Genomic DNA, 15,860 nt, shown 5'->3' on the forward strand with positions numbered 1-15,860 from the left:
TCACCTCGATTCTGTAGAGAGCTGGTTACCTCTTCTGAAATTTTAGAAAGTGCAGGCGATTTTTATTTTAGGAGCTAAACTTAGACCACTGAGGTCCTAAACTGGCCTCGCTTATCACCTATCCACTTCCCTCTGTTTTCATCTTTGGCAGAAGGAACATGCACTCGTAGGAGGTTCCCTGGGCCCCCACGATCCCTCAGATTTTCAGTACCTTTGCTCCCCATGGAACCTCTGCAATGGCCTTACCATTCCCTTAATAGAGCTAGACGTACATCCTTGAATCAGCTCCGGGCCACCTCTAAAACTACATTTATGACACTTTCTTCCCCTTTCAAGTGCTCATAAAATAAAGTGCAGCTGTCCTGATTCTTACACGTTATTTTGTTCACTGTCTCTTTATGGGTCTCTCACACTGGCAGACGGAGCTTTAGGGCACGCGATGTCTCCTCGTTCACTTTTGTGTTTGCAGTTTCTAGCGCAGTGCCTGATGCTAGTAGACACTCCAGGGTTTGTTGACCAATGAATGAATGAAGAATGTAGGCAGAGGCTCGAATGTTCAATAATGATCAAAGTCCACATAGTGAGAGGCTGTTTGCACTGGGCTTTAAAAATGAATAGCCTAGCCCAGCAATGTCTTATACAACAGCTACCAGCTACTGGTATGTGGCTAAGCTAAATTGAAATGAACGTTAAGTGTAAAACACTGGATTCCAAAGACAGTACAAAGAAGAGAATGTGAACTATTTCACTAATAATTTAATATTGATTATGTGTGGCAAGGATAGTGTTTTGATGTGCTGGGTTAAATAAAATATTAAAGTTGATTTCACTTGCTCTGTTTACCTTTTAAAGGTAGCTACTAAAAATTTTAAAATTATTGATCTGTCTTAAGTTATATCTCTAGCAGCTCCAATCAAGAGGGGGCACCAAAAATGTAAAGAATAGAGCCACTGTGGAAAACTCACCCTGGTTCTGTTTGAATTCAAATGTTAGAACTGTTAGGGAGGGCTTTGCTTTAAAAGCTTAACCATTCTGGGGGTCCTGGGAGGCCCAGTTGGTTAAGCATCTGCCTTCGGCTCAGGTCTTGAACTCAGGGTCCTGGACTGGAGCCCTGCATGTGAGATCAGGCTCTGTGCTCAGCGGGGAGTCTGCTTGAGATTCTCTCCCTCTGCACCCCACCCCCATACTTGCTCACTTGCCTGTGTGCATGCTCTCTCTCTTAAATAAATGAATAAATCTTAAAAAAAAAAAAAGAAAAAAAGCTTAACCATCCTGAGTATTGTTGGGGTATGAGGTAATCTGGAAAGTTAAGTTCTACATAAAAATCAACTTTGGACTAAAGTGTTTAGTGCCTTGTAGTTGAGAAACCACAAAATTACTGGTAATCAGAATAGTTTTACCCTTGGGAAAAGGAGGAATACACCTCAATAACCAAATAGGGCTGAGGTTTAGGGGACAACTCTCAAAAAAGAAAATGAATGAAAAAGTACTCAGAACAATAGTTAACCCAGCCTGCAGGTCCTCATTCTCTCTTCCTGCCTACCTGCCTGCATCTTTGATTCTTCTTTTCTGTCTCCATGAACCTCAGCCTTTTGGGGCTGTTATTGTCTAGGCAAGAAAAGTAGTAACCCCAGGTTGGGCCAATTAGTTAATTTTTATCATTTTAATTAACATATAGTAAAGGTGCTTATCGTTTGTGTACAGTTTATGAATTTCAGCATATATAAGGGTTTTTGTAATCAACACAGTGAAGATCTAGAATTGTTTCATCACCCCCCTCCTTTGGAATTACATCCTTCCCCCACCTTTAGCCCCTGGAGACAAGTGCTCTGTTCGCAGTAGTATAGTTTTGTCTTTTCCAGAGATCAAGGTCATCCAAATGGAATCATGCAGTTTGTTATCTTGGGCCCATTAATAGGTTTCAATGGATTTCCTATAGTGGTAAAATACACATAACAATGGTCATCCTATTATTTTTAAGATATTATTTATTTATTCATGAGACAGAGAGAGAGAGAGAGAGGCAGAGACACAGGCAGAGGGAGGAGCAGGCTCTATGCAGGGAGCCTGACATGGGACTCGATCCCGGGTCTCCAGGATCACGCCCTGGGCTGAAGACAGCGCTAAACCACTGAGCCACCCGGGCTGCCCCATCCTAAATATTTTTAAGTGTACAGTTCGATGGTATTAAATACATTCACATGGGGCACATGGAGGATTTAGTCAGTTAAGCGTCTGCCTTTGACTCAGGTCATGATTCTGGAGTCCTGGGATCGAGCCCCATGTGAGGCTTCCCACTTAGTGGGGAGTCGGCTTCTCTCTCTCTCTCTGCCCCTCCCTGCCCTGCTCATGTTCTTTCTCTTGCTTGCTCTCTCAAAGAAATAAAATCTTAAAAAATAAACAAGTAAATAAATAAATACGTTCACGTTGTTGTGCAGCCAACACCACCATCCATTCTCATAGCTCTCTTCATCTGAAACTCTGCGCCCACTAAACAGTAACTCTCCATACCCCCGCCCCGGCACCTGGCAACTACCATTCTACTTTCTGTCTCTATGATTCTGATGACTCTCAGTATCTCATACAGTATCTGTCTTTTTGTGATTGGCTATTTCATTTAGCCTCCTGTCCTCGAGATTCATCCATGTTGTAGCATATTGCAGAGTTTGCTTCCTTTTTAAGGCTGAAATATTCCATTGTATGTACTACACTTTACTTATCCATTCATCTGTCAATGGACACTTGGGTTGCTTCCATGTTTTATCCATGTGAACAATGCTGCTGTGAATATGGATGTACAAGTATCTTTTCAAGACCTTGCTTTCAATTCTTTTGGGTATATACCCAGAAGTGGAATTGCGGGATCATATGGTAATTCCAGGTTTAATTTTTGAGGAACCACCATACTGTTTTCCACAGTGGCTGCACGATTTTACATCCCCACCAGCAATACCTAATGCTTTCCCCTGCTCCATTTCTTTGTCAACACTTGTTTTCTGGTTTTTGTTTTGTTTTTTCTTTTTGTAGTAGTCATGCTGGGGATACAGTAGTAAACTAGACGCAGTCCACACTCTGACAGACCCTTGTGGGATATCTAGACCATCCATGAGCAATTATAAACCGATGTTAAGTGTTATGATAAAGAATTATGGGGTGCTATGGAGGCACATGAAGTGTCATCTATATAGACACTCCGGGAGGGCTTCTGGAAGAAATTGGTGACTAAGCAGACATACCATGGGATGAATGGGATTAATAGGAGTTAGCCAGGTGAATTATTTGGGTCCAAAGGAATGAGAGCTGTTCAAGAAAGGAATGCCATCCAAAGATAACTAAAGTTCACATATTTATGACCATACTTCTAGACCTATCTTTAGGCCCACATACACATACTTATGTGATTTTACAAAACAAGATCATTTCAACATAAGCTTTCTAATTTGCTTTTTAAAAATTTAACCACGTGCTATAGACATTTTAAATGGCTTCTTTACATTCTATTGCATATGTTTGTGTGTACACTGATAGATGTGTGTGTATGTGTGCATGCATGTATATAACTTAATTTGTTCAATCAGTATGCTGTTAAAAGACAATTAAGTTGTTTCCAAAGTTTAATTATGATGGGTGCATTTCCAGTAAATTTTCATTATCACACGTGTTTGAACTCATGAAATCTTAACTTTCTTATTATATTTTAAAACCGATTGCCAAATTGCTCTTCAAAAATGCTATCCACAGAGTATAAGAATAACAATTTCCAGGGATCCCTGGGTGGCTCAGCGGTTTGGGGCCTGCCTTTGGCCCATGGCGCGATCCTGGAGTCCCGGGATCCAGTCCTGCATCGGGCTCCCGGCATGGAGCCTGCTTCTCCCTCTGCCTGTGTCTCTGCCTCTCTCTCTCTCTCTGTGTCTATCATAAATAGATGAATAAATCTTAAAAAAAAAAAAGAATAAAAATTTCCCCAGGCCCTTACTGACATGAAATGTCATGGTTAAAGTTTATTTATTTATAATCTCTGCACCCAACATGGGGCTTGAACTCACCACCCAAAGATCAAGAGTCTTATGCTCTACTGACTGAACCAGCCAGGACCCCCTGTCATGGTTATTGTGACTATAGTAATTGCAGACCACATAGCTGGTTGCACCATTTAGCCTGTCCCATGGCTCTCATAGCACACATGCAAGCAGTTTGCTTAAGACCAACCTACTACAAAGGACATTCAGCACCATCTCCTTTTCCAGCTTGCCATAATGACCAGTTCTCAGTGCTTTCTAGGTAGGAAGGCTGAAGCCAATGTCTCAGACTGACTGGTCTTGGTGATCGAGAGGTAGTCCACAGAAATTAAGGCTTTGCCATTTCTGTCCTTGGCCGCTGGCAGCCTAGAACGCTTCCACACATTACTGCCTTTTCCAAGGGCAGCTCTCCTAATCTCTATTTGCCCAGTGCCCAGCACAAGGCCAGTGTCCCCAAGTCATCTGATTCTCAGTTTGATTCTTGAATGTGAATAATTTCAATTCCTTCAAACAACACCAGAAAATCCCTTAAACAAAAACTGTCAGGGAATAAGCGCCACATACAAACAGTAACACCTATGTATCTTCACTTGCGCAGTGGGCAGACTTCAGCAGCTCACTGTTAGCAATACCAGTGACCCCAGTAAAGGTTAGCAGTGCCCATCTCATTCTGATAATCTTATTTGAATCCTGACTCCCATATATTAACCCTGAGCAAAGTTACTTCACTGCTCTAGATTAAGTTGTGGCATGTAGTGAGTTTCCAGTGAAAATTATCTGTCATTACCATTTCTCAACCGAAAGGGGCAACTCTCTTTGATCTTTTACACAGCCTCTGCCCTTACCCCTCATAAGAGATAAATGATCTCAAAGTCACAGGCTGTTGACTTAAATTGATGTGTAAAATGAAACCACTGATTTAATAAGCTTGGTGGCTTGACATTCTTTGGATAATGGGCAGAGGAACAGGCTGATACATGAAGGGACAGCTGTGTAGCAGGAGTGAGTTGCAGCTGGTATTGGAATTGCTACACATGAACAGAAAAGCAGCCTGGGCGGTTTAATGAGGGACAAACAGTCCTCTCGAAGTAACCTCCGTGAGGGCATAGTTGTGGGTCTGACAGCTCTTTATGGTAATAGATGTGCCTAATGATCACTGGAAACATCAATAAGAGGTCAAATATGGTCCAAGCAAACTGTTCAGCCAGGCAAAGAGATGTATGAGGCCTTTTAAAGAGACACCTAAACTTTACTTGGGAAGGGATCTCTTTGAGAAACCACTTCATCTAAACTTTTACTCGCCCAAGGCCCGGGTGTCCTCAATTTTAGAAGTATCTGGACCAAAAAAATGTTTTAAAAAATTGGGGACAATCCCAGCGTTGCCAGCTTGTTATTTTGCTGTGTGAAGAAAGCGGCCAACTGAAGAACCCTCCCCGCCCTTATCCTCCTTACATGAAAGAAAGAGAATTTCAATACCAGAAAAAGTCGGAAGGTCATATGGTCTCAGGATAAAAACAGTCCTTCAAAGTGAACACATTTAGCATTCTGAAACACTTGATATGTTCCATAATTTTTCTGACTTCTGGAGGCATTGTCATGAACCAACCCAAAAGGTCTGGGATTTAGAAAGAATCACTTTCTGGAGGGTGTGATGGTTCTCAAAGTGTAGACCAGAAGCAGCAGCCACAGTATCGCTTGGGGACTGGTTACGGATGCGAAGTCTCAGGCCCCTTCCCGGGCTTTAGGAAGCAAAAGTTCTGGAAGCAGGCCCATTGATCGTACTTTAGCAAGCTGTCAGAGTGATTCTTACACACCCACGTGCAAGAGCTGCTGCCATAAACCACCTTCGTAAATGGATTACACATGTTCTCTCTGGAAATCCTCCAGTAGAACCATCGCACCACCTCAAAAAGAAGCCTGTCTCAATGCGAGTTCCCTCAGGTGGTTAGAAACTCCTAGAATAGCCCCCTTGGTCCCAGTTCTGCCCTTTGGAGCCACACAGAATGAGTCTTCCCCGTCTCCTCCCATCTGTACATTTGAAGGTAACTCTTACAGCTCCCGTCTTCCAGGTAAGAACAGCCACTGCTCTTCACTGGTCTTCACATGATGTAATCTCTAGTCCTTTCAGATGCCCTCAGCTGAGGCCCTCTTACTATTATTACTAACAACAAGCACTTACTGAACGCCTATGACTACGTGCCGTGTACTGCCTAGGATACTCCATGCACTCCCATGGTTAGTCTTCTCAACAGCCCTGCAAATTGGTCTACTGTCTCCATTCTACAGAAAGAACAGAAGCTCAGGAGGTCAAGTAACACATCCAACAGCACTTGGCTTGTAAACACTTTAACCAGGATTCCACATCCCACTCTACCAGACTGCCCTTAAATTTCCATCAAAATCTTGTTAATTGAGGGGAGGCTGAGCCGGGAAGAGATGACCATGAGGTCTGAGTATGTAACACAGGGGTAATAGCACGGGCTCTGGAGTCAAACAAATCAGGGTTGAGTTCTGTTTCCTGCAGATACTAATTATATGACCTTGCGTGTGTTTCTATTTGCTCAAAGCCTTAATTTCCCCATCTGTACAATGAGGGTAATGACAGATTCCACCTTCATAAGGCCGCTTTGAGTAGGAAATGAATTAGTGCTTATAAAGCACTTAGCAAAGTGCTTCGTATATAGTAAGTACTTGGTAAATATCTGTTATTACTGAATAGATGTACTCAGCAATTATATAATTATAATACAGATGAGCCGTATGGAGACACATGCACGTTATGGGGACATAAAGCACTGTCTTCTTTTTCACTCCACGGAACACCCACTTATTTTCGGCCCTGGTCTATTTCAGCAACTTCCAACTGGTCCTCTGTCTCCAGTTTCTCACTTTGGCACCAACCTACAGACGCTGACAGGTTTGTCTTCAACTTTGAGCGTATGTGTCATCTCCTTGCTGAAATAGGCATCTGCAAATTAAGTTTGAGTTTCTCGTCCAGGCTTCCAAGGGTCTGTGTATGATGTGGCCCTAAATTCCCACTCTCCCCTTGTCCCCACTGTTGCCCTACATGGACTCTGGCTCCAGCTGAGCTGAGTTCTGTGTCTTTCTTTAGACATGAAGCTCTTCTGCTGTTTTTCCATCCACGATGGCCACGATCTCCACCTCCCCTTCCCCTGCCCTGTGGCTTTTTACCTGCGTTTTCTCGCTGATTCGGTACTATTGCTCTCGGGAAACTTCTTCTTACAATGCCCAAAGAGATGCGGGTAACTTCTTCCTTTGAACCCACCCAACCCTTATTTCCTTAATTGTAAGAGTGTTAGGAAAGGAAGCTTAGATCCTGCCACCAGATAGACCTGGGTTGCGATTCTGGATCTTTCTCTAATTAGTGTAACTTCTCCCTGCGGTTAAAGTTCCTTATCTGACAATCAAAGATAATAAAGTCTGGCTCACGTGGTGTCTCTGAAGATGAAAGGAGACTGGGAGATGCCAGACCTCTGCTCCGAGTCTGGTTCAACCACTACGCTCCCTTCTCCCCTACAGCATAACATGACTTGTATGCCCTATTCGTTGACAGCAAGGACTTCTTCATCTTCACCATGGTGGTATCGCTCATGGAGCTTAGAATAATTCTTCAAAAGCAGATGCTCAATAAATACATGATAAATGGAATGAAGGCCTTCTTACTAGCTAAGTGGTCTCAGTTCACTTAACCTCTTGAGCATCGGTAATCTTGTCTTTAAAACTAGTGATATTGGGATCCCTGGGTGGCGCAGCGGTTTGGCGCCTGCCTTTGGCCCAGGGCGCGATCCTGGAGACCCGGGATCGAATCCCACATCAGGCTCCCGGTGCATGGAGCCTGCTTCTCCCTCTGCCTGTGTCTCTGCCTCTCTCTCTCTCTGTAACTATCATAAATAAATAAAAAAAAATTAAAAAAAAAAAACTAGTGATATTAAAAATAAATCTTTATGTGCCTTCCAGCCATGCCATTCTTTCGTTCATAAGCTGTTCCTGCTTCCTCATCCCTCTTCCCACTCCAACCTCATACCAGCTCCTGTGACCCTCTCCTGAAGGTTTGCATTTAGATCACCCATGATTTAGAATTGCTTGATCCTGGAGGGCCTGGGTGGCTCAGCTGGTTAAGCAGCAGCCTTGGGCTTAGGTCATGATCTTGGAGTCCTGGGATCTAGCCCTGTGTTGGGATCCTTGCTCATCAGGGAGCCTGCTTCTCCCTCTCCCTCTGTGCTTGAGAGCTCTCTCTCTCTCTCTCAAATAAATAAGTAAAATTAAAAAAAAAATAACCCAGAATTACCAGGTTGCTCCTTGCTTCATTGAGCTCCCACTGTTCAGCGGCCCCAACCCACTGTGAACTCACTCAGGGACTTCATGCAGATATTCCCAAATCTTTCTAAACAGCAGAAGAATGGCAAGGCAGAAATACAGTTTTCAAGCAAAATGCCTTGGTGCTGATCTCCTTGGTTCTATGCAGGGTCTCTGGACTCAGGCTAGGCCACAATCACACTGTTCTGGGAAAAGAGGGTGTCACAGGCACAGGAGAGAATCTGAAGGGACCGTGGGCCAATTTATACAGGAATCTAGCACCCCTGGGGAGTAGAGGGCATCAGACCCCTAACCCCCCAAGCACTTGTCCTTGACAGGTCCAGATGCTCAGCAGGTGGACACTGTGATCTGGTCCCTGGTCCTAGAGCTGGTGGGAAGGTATAAAAGCCTCAAAGGACAGCACACCACAGCGGTCTGGTGGAGGCGGAGGGCTCGTTTCTGGACAGTGCCCCACTGTGCCACTCTGGGGAACCTGAGGAGAGGTGGCTTTGGTGGCCTTTATGGACTGGTGTTGAACAGCGACACCTTCTGACAGTCATGGGTCATTGCAACGATGAAGTGAGGAATCCACAGACCCTTTGGAATTCTTGGCTAGTTGGAAAGGAGGCAGGTGTCTTAAGAGAGAGGTTTGGACTTTCTGTTGAGAAAGGAAGGTGAAGGCTTGAGCAGTTAATGTGAAGAACGAAGATGTGACCATATTTTTACACTGAGCGGTGAGGGGGGACAAATCAGGCACTCATATACCAACATACCCTGCTCTCATCCTATACCGGCAATGCTACTGGCAATCTCTACTTGGAGTCCTACAAGAACCTCAAATTCCTCCATGCCCCAGTTCCCACTGCAAGCTAGTTCATGCTCCCGAAAGTTCCATTCTGGATTATGGTGCCATCAGTGCAGTTTCCCAAGCTAGAAACATTGGAGGCACTCTTTAAAAAAGAAACCACTACACAGACATCTTTTCATGATATAAGTAATGTCTATCACAAAATGATTCCATTTTACAGATGTGGGGACTGAGGCCAGAAGAAGAATCATCATGACTTCAGGGTCATATGACCAATACACTCTATTGTACAATCTGGAGGAAGTTCTAGAGAAGAGAACACATGCTGACATTTCCAGATTTTTTAAAAAGCCTTTTCAGATTCCAGTCTCTTTGGAGTGTGATTTGTCTGTTTACATCCTCTGAATTCTTGGGGACATGGCTTCAGTATTGCTCTGAGGAAGCTGCCCTGGTGTCCTGACCCATACTGATACTATAACACATTCTACAAGATAATCTTGAGCCCTGCTGCTGTTGGGAGGCATTTGCATGCCTCACCTCATTTCATCTTTACCATGATCCTATATGTTTCATGGAATGGCAGTCTGCCCCCCGCTGCCTTTTCAAATGAGAAAACTGAAGTTGAGAGGAGCTAAAGGCAGAAGGAGGATTTAAATCGGCTGAGCATCTGAGTGTGATCTTGGGGTCCAGGGATGGAGTCCTGCATCGGGCTCCCTGTGAGGAGCCTGCTTCTCCCTGTGCCTATGTCTCTGCCCCTCTTTCTGTGTCTCTCATGAATATATAAATAGAATCTTTTTAAAAATAACTTGAATCTATCTGACCATAAATCTCATGTCTTTCTCCTGCAGTGCTGTGGTCACTTGGCATGTGCCTGGCAAGGAGGGGCACTTAGCACAGCTCTTCTCAAACTTGACCGTGCACTGGGAAACTACTGAAACACACAGTCTGATCCTGGACATTGGGAGTGCAGTGGGAGACTGTGTTTCCAACCTTTTCCCAAGTGACTCCGATGCTTCTCTGAGAACCGCAGCTTGAGAAGCAGAAGGTCAGAGCTCCCCTCTCATCCTGTGGCAGAAGAAATGGAAGCTTAGAGAAGTAAAGTGACTTGCTTCAAGTCACAGAGCAGGTCAGCGGAAGGGGCAGGGTAAGGACTGGAGAGCTGGCTTCTAGCCTGGAGCCTTCCCTACCTGGTGTCTCTGTTAGTAACCTGCTGCCTCTCACCCCCAGCCCTACCTTTCCACACTCTGATGCTAGAGCTGGGACCCAGCAAACGCCATCCTGCTTTGCCCACTGGCCCTGGGTTAGGATCTGTGCGACGTGCTCCCATGGCAAGTGAGGAAGGGGGAAAAGAGGAGAGAGACAGAGGGAGGACCTCCTCTGCCATCACTGGGGTGGGTCCAGGGGAGGGGACTTGCTCCTCAGTGTGCCGCTGCCTGAGGACTTCTGCGCACTCTGCTCTTCCTGGGAGCTTCTCCCCAGTGACACCTCTGATGCACTAGTGGCTCCTTCCTTGGCAGCAGCTGCATCCAGCTGTGGTTTTGCCTGTCCTTGAAGAACATCCTCAGCATACCTCAGCCTCCGGGGCACTCCTTCCCCAGGGCTTGGGTCCCAGGCCTGCAGGACCCTCTCCCACTGTTTACATTTAATAATTCCAGCCTCTTTCCTTTGTCCATCCCCAGCCCTAGGAGCGAGGCAGATTCCTGCCCTTGCTCCTTCCATATCTCAGTGTTTTCTTCTTGCCTTTCAGCTCCTGATTCAGCAACTTTATTTTATTTTAGGATTTTATTTTGGGGGGAAGGGGGAGCCTGGGTGGCTCAGTTGGCTAAGCCGCCTACTTTTGGTTTCAGCTCAGGTCATGATCTCAGGGTCCTGGAATTGAGCTCCTCCTCAGGCTCCGTGCTCAGTGGGGAATCTGCTTGAGATTCTCTCCATCTCCCTCTGCCTGTCCTCCTGCTTGTGCACACACTCTCTCTCTCAAATAAATAGATACATCTTTTAAAAAATCTTATTTTTAAGTAATCTTTACACCCCATGTGCGGCTTGGACTCACAACCCTGAGATCAAGAGTAACATACTCCATCCACTGAGCCAGCCAGGCATCCCCTGAGTCAGCAACTTTAAACCAACTTTACATTTCTTTATAGTAAATTCTCTGTTAAAATAACTGGACCTTGACTAATATCTTGACTAGAGTCTGGATTTCCAGAAGTAATTGTGGTAAGTCTAGCGCCTATGGGAATGAGCACCAAGTATATAATAGCAAGTACACATGCTGGTGTCTACATGCTCGTGCACACACACACACACACACACACACACACACATAGAAGGGATGAAGCTGTTGTATATTTTTCTCTAATGCTGGACCCACAGAAAGGCCTTTGCGTTAAATATATGCTGATTAAACTGAAAATATATTTTTGGCTTCCTACAGGTGGTGAGGAGAAGGAGGGGCCAGGTTTCAAAATCTGCGGGACTCGGGCTTCTGATTCTTCGTTTAGTGGGCAGGCTTCCTCTCCATGTCTTCCTAGGGAAGACGGAGATAATAATCTGCACATCTGTGCTGTTGTCAAAGTGAGAAGTCAGGGAGGTAAACGTCTGACTCTGCGGTTGGAGCACACTTGGAGCGCTGCCAGGGCACAACATGTTAACAGGGATGTTCTAATGAGACTCCAGTGGAGAAGAATCAGAAGCACACGGGAGCTAGGAAGGCTAAATTGTCCATGAATATCAGAGAGATAGGAAGTGATTTTCTGGTAGGGATGAAGCCTAAAAGCTTCTCGGGAAGGTTCTGGGTTTATGAGGAGCCTGGTGCCTGGAGGACCCCATGAGGACCCTCCACATGCGAGATCCTATCAGGTACTGGGAGTGCAGAGACAGACAAGACAGGGCAGTTCTCTTGGAAGCATATAGTACAATCAATCAATTCATTCCCCTTACGTCACTGAGTGTTGGGCCCCAGGCAAGGAGCTGGGGCTACGAGGGTGAATTAAAGCAGGATTTCATTAGAGGCATGGAAGACCAAAAAATCACAGACACATAAAGCTCGGAGGTCACCCAGCTGTTGAAATAGTCTTGTGGCCTCCCATTTCTCCCTCTGCAACCCATCCCACTAACTCCATGCCACTGCATTCATCCCCCTCAAGCTCAGCACCACCCCAAGAAAGAGCTTAGTGGCTGAGAACTCTGGTTCAGGAGGCAGACAAACCTGGGTTCGAATCCTTGTCCTGCCTCTTGTTGCCAGTGTGGCCTCAGGCAAGTCTGGGTCAGATTTCTTCTGTGAAATGGGATAGTACATCGCTTCACATGGATGGGGTGAGGGGTGCCTGGCACGTGTTAACTGCTCAATAAATAGTTATTAGCTATCTTTTATTAAAGGTCTATTAGGTGATGAGCGCTTTAAGTACTTTATCTCATTTAATATTTAGGTAATCATGTAATTTCAGATGATCCTGTAAGGTGAAAATTATGCATCTACTTGAGAAGGGTGTAAATCTCCCATTTTTTTTCTGTTTCTGTGAAGAACTGGAACTTCATCACGGTCTGCAGGGGTGTGACTTAGCTGGGGGGTTTTAGAGCAGGAAATAAATGAGGGGATCTTCTTTCTTGGTTGGGGTGGGGAGCCCATCCTTGGCTATATAGTTGTCTGACTTCAATACCTATTCCTTTCCATTCCACTCCATTCCATCGCCTGACATTGCCCCTCTCTGTTCCTGGCCGCTTCTCCTGTCACATAGCACCTCAAAAGCCTTCCATGGCCCCACTGTCTATAGACTAAGGAAGCAGCAGTCCTAATCCTGGTGTTCAAGGCCCTCCAAATGGGCCCCAACCCTACCTGTCTGGCCTTTATTCTAATCTACTCCACGATATGCCTCTTGAGCTCAGGGCCATCTTCTAGTTCTTCCCTGCATGGTACATGTGTGCAGCCTGCCTCCTCAAGCCAAAATTCTCTCAGAACCCTCACTGCTGAACCCCTTCTCAACTTTTGAGTCCAGAAGGGAGGCAAGTGCCATATACAGAAGCTGCAGGCCAGACCCTCACCTTCCCAGCCTCTGAGCAGCTGGGGCTTTGCCTATCAGAGGCATCTGCCTCCCCAGCTGGGTCCCAGCATGTAGGAGCCAAAGAAGCAGGGACTGTGTGGACTCTGTCGTGGTGAGAGTGGTGGAAGCAGCCATAGAAGCTCTGTTTGGTTTCCCGAGGCAGCACCAGATTCCGGTCATGGTGTTGGCCGGGCAAGCCAGAGTCACTGCTCTCTGGCCCCAGGAGGAGCTCTCAAGTCCACGTATCCTTCAAGGCTGGTTCTCCAGGCCTCCCAGAGATGCACTGAGATACTCAAGATCCTTTAATGCAGTGCTTTTCTGCTTAAATATCTGGAGTTGGGTTGTGCTGCTTGCAAATGAATCTCACTAGCAATGTGTTAGACACTGCACTGGGGATATAGTGTGAAGAAGGCTTGGTGCTCAACCTCAAAAACACGCAGTTTAGTGGGGCGGGGGGGGCAAGATGCGAACAAAGTTATCTTGTGTTTATTAATTCAACTAATTTTTTTTTTTGCAAGTCAGCTCCATGCTAGGCACCTGCAGCATGAACGGTACGGTGGTTGATGCCAAAAATTATACAGGGAAGGGACGATTAATCCACTTTTTCCTCCCATTCAGCTGCACTCAGGAAACCTTGCCTATTCCTCGAAGTAAGCTCGGTTACTGACAAAGCCCTCTTTGACCAGTACCCCTGCCCCACCTCATTTAAACCTTGGTGGTTCTTTATATGTTTGTAAGCAAGTTATCACACAGCCTGCTGGGGTCAGTTCAGGGCACATGGAATGAGAGTACAGATGTGCCAAGCACTATGCTAGACTCTGGGCTGACAGAAACGACATTAAATTCTTGATACCTGGCAGCTGTGAGCCAGCCACATTAGAGGCATTCTCACTTCTTCTCTAGGCAATTCTATGAATAGGTGCTATTAATCTACTTTTAGAGATGAGGTGTGAGCCCGGCTCAGATTTATGGAGCTGTTTAAAAGCAGAGTCAGGAGATCACTGCTTCAATATATGAACTCGGGGGACACCATTCAGGCCATAGCAAAGTCCACGTGAATTCCTGAGCCCCTTGTATGCACTCCCTCCCTCCCTGCCTCATTTCTCTCCGCCTCCCTCTTGCTTCCTGCGAATTATACCCCCAGGTCCTCTGTAGGAAACTTGGCTAAGATCGCCATCTAACCCCATAGTGTGATAGGTGGAAAACAAACTGCACAGGGTATGAAAGTAACATAAGCAAGACAGGGATTTCCCCAGTGGGCAGGTAGATGAAGCAGCTTCACAAAGAAAGGAAGAGTTGGACTGGGTTTTGAAGGAAGAATTCACTCATTCAGTAATGACTATTGAACACCTTCCTGCCAGAACTGTTCTCTGTGCTGGAAATACAACAGTGAACTAAACAGACAAACCCCTCCCTTCATGGAATTTACATGCATGTGGATGGAGCCAAAGGACAGATGGATGGACAGACAGACAGATGGATAGATGGATGGATGGATGGATGGATGGACGGATAGATGGATGGACGGATGGACGGATGGACGGATGGATGGATGGACGGATGGACGGATGGACGGATGGATGGATGGGTGGATGGGTGGATGGGTGAATATACAGATGGATGGAGGGACAGGTGATATGGCAGATGGAGAGAAATAAAGCTGGGAAGAAGAATAAGGAGGGCTGGGGAAGGAAGTTTTAATATTTGGAAGGAGGTGGTGAGAGAGAAGTGACCAGTTCACCAGATAGAGGGCAAGAAGGCAAGCGAGGGGTTTCCACATCCCAGGCAGAGGTCACAGCAGGCATAAATGCATAGAAGAGCAGGCTGTGCTCTGGGCACACAGGGGTTCAGCAGGCCAGAGGGCATCAAGTAGGGGTCCGGCAAGGAAGCTGCTTTTCAGGGCTTCAAATGCCAAAGAAAAGAGTTGGAGGGGCAGCCCCGGTGGTGCAGCGGTTTAGCGCCGCCTGCAGCCCAGGGCATGATCCTGGAGACCCTGGATCGAGTCCCACGTCGGGCTCTCTGCATGGAGCCTGCTTCTCCCTCTGCCTGTGTCTCTGCCTCTCACTCTCTCTGTCTCTATGAATAAATAAATAAAATCTTTAAAAAAAAAAGATTTGGAACTTTTCCAGGATTTTTCCCTATCTCTCCTTTCCTCTCTCTTCCCCCTCCTCTCTTGTCCCCTCCCCCTTGTCTCTGCTCTGCTCTCCTCTCCTCTGCTCTCCTCTCTGTCTCTTATCTAACATGCATTTCTGACTGCCTGCAATGCTTGTAGGTGACAGGGCCAGTGCAGGGATACAGAATCTAGTAAGACCTTGCTTAGGTCTCCCCTGTGAGATGGTGAGCAAGTGTGAAAAGTGCAATGACAGTGGGAGCACAGGCTTGGAGAGCATGGGAGAGGCTCCCAGGAAGGGTCATCCCCAGAGCAGGGTTTGAAGGACAGGTGGGAGTTAGACCATGCAGGTGGGAGTTAGACCACACAGACATGTCCTTCCTGAGGGCAGGAAGCAGCGTGCTGGGTGCTGGCTGCAGGAGGGGTTCCATGAGACGACTGGTGGCAGTGGCGGGGTGCAGCTGGGCCCAGAGCGGCTGTGCCGTAGCCCAGGTGTAGGCTATGACCACTGCCCCATTTTACAGATGAGGAGACAGGCCCAGAGCAATGAAGTAACAGTTACACAG

This window comes from Canis aureus, chromosome 3 (assembly GCF_053574225.1).
Source record: "Canis aureus isolate CA01 chromosome 3, VMU_Caureus_v.1.0, whole genome shotgun sequence".
In the NCBI taxonomy this organism is placed as follows: Eukaryota; Metazoa; Chordata; class Mammalia; order Carnivora; family Canidae; genus Canis; species Canis aureus.